Genomic DNA, 10011 nt, shown 5'->3' with positions numbered 1-10011 from the left:
TACAAGAAAGAATCTGTGTAAGGGCTTTCTCTCACTGTGACAGTCTGAGGCCCTGTTCTTAGGCCAAAGCCTTTGGCTAAGCAGCAGAGGCAGCCATAAACTGGGAAGCGAATGGTCACATCCTCACATTCCAAACTAGTCAATCTGGGGCTGTTAGAAAGGTGATCCGATCTATCACCTCCAGAGAAAGGGAAGAGCCTAGAAGATGTAAAAGGAAATTTATGTTGATAGTTTTCTGTCTGGTAAGAATTCACTTATCAATAGACACAGCTGGGAAACCCTTATGTCTTTATCGATGTAGTTGTGATATCCTCACTTCTGTATTGTTTTGTCATCATAGTTCCCACTTTGCTATTGTTTATCGGCATGGTCTCTGTCTGGTTCTTTGATTGTTTCTGTCTGCTGTATAATTAATTTTGCTGGGTGTAAACTATTTAAGGTGGTGGGATATAATTGGTTAGCTAATCATGTTACAATATGTTAGGATTGGTTAGTTAAATTTCAGTAGAATGATTGGTTAAGGTATAGCTAAGAATATTACTATATAAATTAGGGGCAAACAGGAAGTAAGTTGGGATTCGAAAATAAGGAAAAAGGAACTTTGATTTAAGCTTGCTGGAAGTTCACCCCAATAAACATCGAATTGTTTGCACCTTCGGACTTCGGGTATTGTTGCTCTCTGTTCATGTGAGAAGGACCAGGGAAGTGGGAGAGTGAAGGAATAAGCTCTCTAAGGGTATGTCTACACTACGGAATAAGGTCGAATTTATAGAAGTCGGTTTTTTAGAAATCGGTTTTATATATTCGAGTGTGTGTGTCCCCACAGAAAATGCTCTAAGTGCATTAAGTGCATTAACTCGGCGGAGCGCTTCCACAGTACCGAGGCTAGAGTCGACTTCCGGAGCGTTGCACTGTGGGTAGCTATCCCACAGTTCCCGCAGTCTCCGCTGCCCATTGGAATTCTGGGTTAAGATCCCAATGCCTGATGGGGCTAAAACATTGTCGCAGGTGGTTCTGGGTACATATCGTCAGGCCCCCGTTCCCTCCCTCCCTCCGTGAAAGCAAGGGCAGACAATCATTTCGCGCCTTTTTTCCTGAGTTACCTGTGCAGACGCCATACCACGGCAAGCATGGAGCCCGCTCAGGTAACCGTCACCCTATGTCTCCTGGGTGCTGGCAGACGCGGTACAGCATTGCTACACAGTAGCAGCAACCCCTTGCCTTGTGGCAGCAGACGGTACAGTACGACTGGTAGCCGTCATCGTCATGTCCGAGGTGCTCCTGGCCACGTCGGCTGGGAGCGCCTGGGCAGACATGGGTGCAGGGACTAAATTTGGAGTGACTTGACCAGGTCATTCTCTTTAGTCCTGCCTGCAGTCAGTCCTATTGAACCGTCTTATGGTGAGCGGGCAGGCGATACGGACTGCTAGCAGTCGTACTGTACCATCTTCTGCCGAGCAGCCATGAGATGTGGATGGCATGCAGTCCTTCTGCACCGTCTGCTGCCAGCCAAAGATGTAAAAGATAGATGGAGTGGATCAAAACAAGAAATAGACCAGATTTGTTTTGTACTCATTTGCTTCCCCCCCTCCCCTGTCTAGGGGACTCATTCTTCTAGATCACACTGCAGTCACTCACAGAGAAGGTGCAGCGAGGTAAATCTAGCCATGTATCAATCAGAGGCCAGGCTAACCTTCTTGTTCCAATAAGGACAATAACTTAGGTGCACCATTTCTTATTGGAACCCTCCATGAAGTCCTGCCTGAAATACTCCTAGATGTGAAGCCACCCCCTTTGTTGATTTTAGCTCCCTGAAGCCAACCCTGTAAGCGCCCCTCCCGGTGTCAGAGCAACGGCAAACAATCGGGCATCTGAGAGTGCTGTCCAGAGCAGTCACAATGGAGCACTCTGATGGGGCTAAAACATTGTCGCGGGTGGTTCTGGGTACGTATCGTCAGGCCCCCGTTCCCTCCCTCCCTCCGTGAAAGCAAGGGCAGACAATCATTTCGCGCCTTTTTTCCTGAGTTACCTGTGCAGACGCCATACCACGGCAAGCATGGAGCCCGCTCAGGTAACCGTCACCCTATGTCTCCTGTGTGCTGGCAGACACGGTACGGCTTTGCTGCACAGTAGCAGCAACCCATTGCCTTCTGGCAGCAGACGGTGCAATATGATTGGTAGTCGTCCTCGTCGTGTCCGAGGTGCTCCTGGCCACGTCGGCTGGGAGCGCCTGGACAGACATGGGCGCAGGGACTAAATTTGGAGTGACTTGACCAGGTCATTCTCTTTAGTCCTGCCTGCAGTCAGTCCTATTGAACCGTCTTATGGTGAGCGGGCAGGCGATACGGACTGCTAGCAGTCGTACTGTACCATCTTCTGCCAGGCAGGCAAGAGATGAGGATTGCTAGCAGTCGTATTGTACCATCTTCTGCCAGGCAGGCAAGAGATGGGGATGGCTAGCAGTCGTACTGTACCATCTTCTGCCGAGCAGCCATGAGATGTGGATGGCATGCAGTCCTTCTGCACCGTCTGCTGCCAGCCAAAGATGTAAAAGATAGATGGAGTGGGTCAAAACAAGAAATAGACCAGATTTGTTTTGTACTCATTTGCCTCCTCCCCTGTCTAGGGGACTCATTCCTCTAGGTCACACTGCAGTCACTCACAGAGAAGGTGCAGCGAGGTAAATCTAGGCATGTATCAATCAGAGGCCAGGCTAACCTTCTTGTTCCAATAAGGACAATAACTTAGGTGCACCATTTCTTATTGGAACCCTCCGTGAAGTCCTGCCTGAAATACTCCTTGATGTACAGGCACCCCCTTTGTTGATTTTAGCTCCCTGAAGCCAACCCTGTAAGCCGTGTCGTCAGTCGCCCCTCCCTCCATCAGAGCAACGGCAGACAATCGTTCTGCGCCTTTTTTCTGTGCGGACGCCATACCAAGGCAAGCATGGAGGCCGCTCAGCTCACTTTGGCAATTAGGAGCACATTAAACACCACACGCATTATCCAGCAGTATATGCAGCACCAGAACCTGGCAAAGCGATACCGGGCGAGGAGGCGACGTCAGCGCGGTCACGTGAGTGATCAGGACATGGACACAGATTTCTCTGAAAGCATGGGCCCTGCCAATGCATGCATCATGGTGCTAATGGGGCAGGTTCATGCTGTGGAACACCGATTCTGGGCTCGGGAAACAAGCACAGACTGGTGGGACCGCATAGTGTTGCAGGTCTGGGACGATTCCCAGTGGCTGCGAAACTTTCGCATGCGTAAGGGCACTTTCATGGAACTTTGTGACTTGCTTTCCCCTGCCCTGAAGTGCATGAATACCAAGATGAGAGCAGCCCTCACAGTTGAGAAGCGAGTGGCAATAGCCCTGTGGAAGCTTGCAACGCCAGACAGCTACCGGTCAGTTGGGAATCAATTTGGAGTGGGCAAATCTACTGTGGGGGCTGCTGTGATGCAAGTAGCCCACGCAATCAAAGATCTGCTGATATCAAGGGTAGTGACCCTGGGAAATGTGCAGGTCATAGTGGATGGCTTTGCTGCAATGGGATTCCCTAACTGTGGTGGGGCGATAGACGGAACCCATATCCCTATCTTGGCACCGGAGCACCAAGCCGCCGAGTACATAAACCGCAAGGGGTACTTTTCGATAGTGCTGCAAGCTCTGGTGGATCACAAGGGACGTTTCACCAACATTAACGTGGGATGGCCGGGAAAGGTGCATGATGCTCGCATCTTCAGGAACTCTGGTCTGTTTCAAAAGCTGCAGGAAGGGACTTTATTCCCAGACCAGAAAATAACTGTTGGGGATGTTGAAATGCCTATATGTATCCTTGGGGACCCAGCCTACCCCTTAATGCCATGGCTCATGAAGCCGTACACAGGCAGCCTGGACAGTAGTCAGGAGCTGTTCAACTACAGGCTGAGCAAGTGCAGAATGGAGGTAGAATGTGCATTTGGACGTTTAAAGGCGCGCTGGCGCAGTTTACTGACTCGCTTAGACCTCAGCGAAACCAATATTCCCACTGTTATTACTGCTTGCTGTGTGCTCCACAATATCTGTGAGAGTAAGGGGGAGACGTTTATGGCGGGGTGGGAGGTTGAGGCAAATCGTCTGGCTGCTGGTTACGCACAGCCAGACACCAGGGCGGTTAGAAGAGCACAGGAGGGCGCGGTACGCATCAGAGAAGCTTTGAAAACCAGTTTCATGACTGGCCAGGCTACGGTGTGAAAGTTCTGTTTGTTTCTCCTTGATGAAACCCCCCGCCCCTTGGTTCACTCTACTTCCCTGTAAGCTAACCACCCGCCCCTCCTCCCTTCAATCACCGCTTGCAGAGGCAATAAAGTCATTGTTGCTTCACATTCATGCATTCTTTATTCATTCATCACACAAATAGGGGGATGACTACCAAGGTAGCCCAGGAGGGGTGGTGGAGGAGGGAAGGAAAATGCCACACAGCACTTTAAGCACAGCACTTTAAAAGTTTACAACTTTAAAATTTATTGAATGACAGCCTTCTTTTTTTTGGGCAATCCTCTGTGGTGGAGTGGCTGGTTGGCCGGAGGCCCCCCCACCGCATTCTTGGGCGTCTGGGTGTGGAGGCTATGGAGCTTGGGGAGGAGGGCGGTTGGTTACAGAGGGGCTGCAGTGGCAGTCTGTGCTCCAGCTGCCTTTGCTGCAGCTCAACCATACACTGGAGCATACTGGTTTGGTCCTGCAGCAGCCTCAGCATTGAATCCTGCCTCCTCTTATCACGCTGCCGCCACATTTGAGCTTCAGCCCTGTCTTCAGCCCGCCACTTACTCTCTTCAGCCCGCCATCTCTCCTCCCGGTCATTTTGTGCTTTCCTGCACTCTGACATTATTTGCCTCCACGCATTCGTCTGTGCTCTGTCAGTGTGGGAGGACAGCATGAGCTCGGAGAACATTTCATCGCAAGTGCGTTTTTTTTTCTTTCTAAGCTTCACTAGCCTCTGGGAAGGAGAAGATCCTGTGATCATTGAAACACATGCAGCTGGTGGAGAAAAAAAAAGGGACAGCGGTATTTAAAAAGACACATTTTATAAAACAGTGGCTACAGTCTTTCAGGGTAAACCTTGCTGTTAACATTACATACATAGCACATGTGCTTTCGTTACAAGGTCGCATTTTGCCTCCTCCCACCGCGTGACTACCCCCTCAACCTTCCCCCCTCCCTGTGGCTAACAGCGGGGAACATTTCTGTTTAGCCACAGGCAAACAGCCCAGCAGGAATTGGCTCCTCTGAGTGTCCCCTGAAGAAAAGCACTCTATTTCAACCAGGTGACCATGAATTATATCTCACTCTCCTGAGGATAACACAGAGAGATAAAGAACGGATGTTGTTTGAATGCCAGCAAACATACACTGCAATGCTTTGTTCTACAATGATTCCTGAGTACGTGTTACTGGCCTGGAGTGGTAAAGTGTCCTACCATGAAGGACGCAATAAGGCTGCCCTCCCCAGAAACCTTTTGCAAAGGCTTTAGGACTACATCTAGGAGAACCGCAAATGCCAGGGCAAAGCAATTCTTTCATATGCTTGCTTTTAAACCATGTATAGTATTTTAAAAGGTACACTCACCAGAGGTCCCTTCTCCACCTGCTGGGTCCAGGAGGCAGCCTTGGGTGGGTTCGGGGGGTACTGGCTCCAGGTCTAGGGTGAGAAACAGTTCCTGGCTGTCGGGAAAACCGGTTTCTCCGCTTGCTTGCTGTGAGCTATCTACAACCTCCTCCTCCTCCTCATCTTCTTCGTCCCCAAAACCTGCTTCCGTATTGCCTCCATCTCCATTGAAGGAGTCAAACAACACGGCTGGGGTAGTGGTGGCTGAACCCCCTAAAATGGCATGCAGCTCATCATAGAAGCGGCATGTTTGGGGCTCTGACCCAGAGCGGCTGTTCGCCTCTCTGGTTTTCTGGTAGGCTTGCCTCAGCTCCTTCAGTTTCACGCGGCACTGCTTCGGGTCCCTGTTATGGCCTCTGTCCTTCATGCCCTGGGAGATTTTCACAAAGGTTTTGGCATTTCGAAAACTGGAACGGAGTTCTGATAGCACGGATTCCTCTCCCCAAACAGCGATCAGATCCCGTACCTCCCGTTCGGTCCATGCTGGAGCTCTTTTGCGATTCTGGGACTCCATCATGGTCACCTGTGCTGATGAGCTCTGCATGGTCACCTGCAGCTTGCCACGCTGGCCAAACAGGAAATGAGATTCAAAAGTTCGCGGTTCTTTTCCTGTCTACCTGGCCAGTGCATCTGAGTTGAGAGTGCTGTCCAGAGCGGTCACAATGGAGCACTCTGGGATAGCTCCCGGAGGCCAATACCATCGAATTGTGTCCACAGTACCCCAAATTCGAGCCGGCAACGTCGATTTAAGCGCTAATCCACTTGTCAGGGGTGGAGTAAGGAAATCGATTTTAAGAGCCCTTTAAGTCGAAATAAAGGGCTTCATTGTGTGGACGGGTGCAGGTTTACATCGATTTAACGCTGCTAAATTCGACCTAAAGTCCTAGTGTAGACCAGGGCTAACAATAACCACCACACTTCAGTGTGTAAGAGTAAGTGATGGTGTTTAGACTCCACTTCTTCACACATTGTAGCAAAGAGATGAGAGTTGACTCCATTTGCTTTCACAAAATTCATAATTTTAATCAATGCACCAAGGACATTGTTTAGTTCTGAAAAATCAGTCCAGAGGTAACTGCTTTGACAATGACATTGTGTGGTTTAGCTAAGTAAAAGTTGTACTAGAACTTACATTTTGCTCACTGCTTTCTGTTGACTTCCTTCCAACAAATGCATGTGAACGTGCTTTGCATATCAGCACCATGGCAACTGATGTCAACCCAGACAGTTTATTTACTTATTACTTTTTAATGTTCAGAAATACTTGAAAGAATACAGTGATGTAAAATGCAAGTACAAACAAAACTTTACATTTTAAATATTAATATTCTGTGTCAGGGAAATCTCAGGGACTGGCAAGGAGGCTGCCATGGACTGGCACCAGTCCACGAACAGGTCACTGATAAACACTGAATAAAAACAGGAACTGGAATAAAATCTATGGAGCTTCCCCAACAGCAGAGGGAAGAGAAGCTGAAAAAAAGGAAGTCTGCTCCATTGGTTCTGAAGCCATCCTTATGAGAGTATTAGGATGCAAAAATGTCAATAACTGAACATTTTTTCTGTCTGAGATCATTAACATTTATTTCTATAAATTTTCTTCCTCACAAGTTTTTGCTAACTAATGGTTGGATCACGTCAGAGGCTGGTACACCCACAGGGATGACTTCAAAGTTCTCTTCCTTACCTATGCGGAGATTAAGGTGAGGCTAGTCAGTCACTTTATTTCTAAAATAAAAGGTAACTAAAATGCCGCCATTTTCAGTCTGATTTTGCCGCCCTTACTCACATTGAGCTGTACTTTACTCTGTGAGGAGTCTCGTTGATTTCACAGAGTAAGGTAGATTGGTCTCATTGATTTCAATATGAGTACTTGAAAAAGTACTTCTCAGTGTGAGTAAGGGTGGAAGAATCAGAACCATAGGGTGAGATGTTCCAAAGCACCAAAGTAGGCTAGCCACTTAACTTAACTACATACCACACAGACTATGCTGACAGCTTGTGCCACACACACTCAAAGAAACTGCGGAACCACCTGATCAACATCCTCTACAGCAAACAGGGAAAGATTAAGAATGAGCTCTCAAAACTGGATACTCTCATAAAAAACAACTTTCCACACAAACTTCCTTGTGGCTGGACTTTACAAAAACTAGACAAGCCATTTACAACACACACTTTGCTTCTCTACAAAAGAAAAAGGACTCTAAACTTTCTAAACTACTACAATCCACAAGGGGCCACAACAGTGGTTCCTTTAACCCACCCAGCAATATTGTTAATCTATTCAACTATACTCTTAGCACAGCAGAAGAATCTGTCCTATCTCGGGGCCTCTCCTTCTGCCCCTCAACCCCCACGAACATGATACAGTTCTGTGGTGACCTAGAATCCTATTTTCGACGTCTCTGACTCAAGGAATATTTCCAACACACCTCTGAACAACATACTAACCCACAGAGATCTTCCTACCAAGACTACAAAAAGAAGGATTCTGGGTGGACTCCTCCTGAAGGTTGAAACAACAGACTAGACTTCTACATAGAGTGCTTCCGCCGACGTGCACGGGCTGAAGTTGTGGAAAAGCAGCATCACTTGCCCCATAACCTCAGCCATGCGGAACGCAATGCCATCCACAGCCTCAGAAACAACTCTGACATCATAATCAAAAAGGCTGACAAAGGAGGTGCTGTCGTCATCATGAATAGGTCGGAATATGAACAAGAGGCTGCTAGGCAGCTCTCCAACACCACTTTGTACAAGCCATTACCCTCTGATCCCACTGAGGGTTACCAAAAGAAACTACAGCATTTGCTCAAGAAACTCCCTGAAAAAGCACAAGAACAAATCCGCACAGACACACCCCTGGAACCCCGACCTGGGGTATTCTATCTGCTACCGAAGATCCATAAACCTGGAAATCCTGGACGCCCCATCATCTCAGGCATTGGCACCCTGACAGCAGGATTGTCTGGCTATATAGACTCCCTCCTCAGGCCCTTCGCTACCAGCACTCCCAGCTATCTTCGAGACACCACTGACTTCCTGAGGAAACTACAATCCATTGGTGATCTTCCTGAAAACATCATCCTGGCCACTATGGATGTAGAAGCCCTCTACACCAACATTCCACACAAAGATGGACTACAAGCCATCAGGAACAGTATCCCCGATAATGTCACGGCAAACCTGGTGGCTGAACTTTGTGACTTTGTCCTCATCCATAACTATTTCACATTTGTGGACAATGCATACCTTCAAATCAGCGGCACTGCTATGGGTACCTGCATGGCCCACAGTACGCCAACATTTTTATGGCTGACTTAGAACAACGCTTCCTCAGCTCTCGTCCCCTAGTGCCCCTACTCTACTTGCGCTACATTGATGACATCTTCATCATCTGGACCCATGGAAAAGAAGCCCTTGAGGAATTCCACCACGATTTCAACAATTTCCATCCCAACGTCAGCCTCAGCCTGGACCAGTCCACACGAGATCCACTTCCTGGACGCTACAGTGCTAATAAACGAGGGTCACATAAACACCACCCTATACCGGAAACCTACTGACTGCTATTCCTACCTACATGCCTCCAACTTTCATCCAGACCACACCACACGATCCATCGTCTACAGCCAAGCTCTACGATACAACCGCATTTGCTCCAACCCCTCAGACAAACACCTCTATCAAGCATTCTTACAACTACAATACCCACCTGCTGAAGTGAAGAAACAGATTGACAGAGCCAGAAGAGTACTCAGAAGTCACCTACTACAGGACAGGCCCAACAAAGAAAATAACAGAACGCCACTAGCCATCACCTTCAGCTCCCAACTAAAACCTCTCCAATGCATCATCAAGGATCTACAACCTATCCTGAAGGACGACCCATCACTCTCACAGATCTTGGGAGACAGGCCAGTCCTTGCTTACAGACAGACCCCCAACCTGAAGCAAATACTCACCAGCAACCACACACCACACAACAGAACCACTAACCCAGGAACTTATCCTTGCAACAAAGCCCGTTGCCAACTGTGCCCACATATCTATTCAGGGGACACCATCATAGGGCCTAATCACATCAGCCACGCTATCAGAGGCTCGTTCACCTGCACATCTACGAATGTGATATATGCCATCATGTGCCAGCAATGCCCCTCTGCCATGTGCATTGGTCAAACTGGACAGTCTCTATGTAAAAGAATAAATGGACACAAATCAGATGTCAAGAATTATAACATTCAAAAACCAGTCGGAGAACACTTCAATCTCTTTGGTCACTCGATTACAGACCTAAAAGTTGCAATTCTTCAACAAAAAAACTTCAGAAACAGACTCCAACGAGAGACTGCTGAATTG

The sequence above is a fragment of the Caretta caretta genome, chromosome 3 (assembly GCF_965140235.1).
Source record: "Caretta caretta isolate rCarCar2 chromosome 3, rCarCar1.hap1, whole genome shotgun sequence".
NCBI lineage: Eukaryota > Metazoa > Chordata > Testudines > Cheloniidae > Caretta > Caretta caretta.
This window is presented reverse-complemented; position numbering follows the sequence as displayed.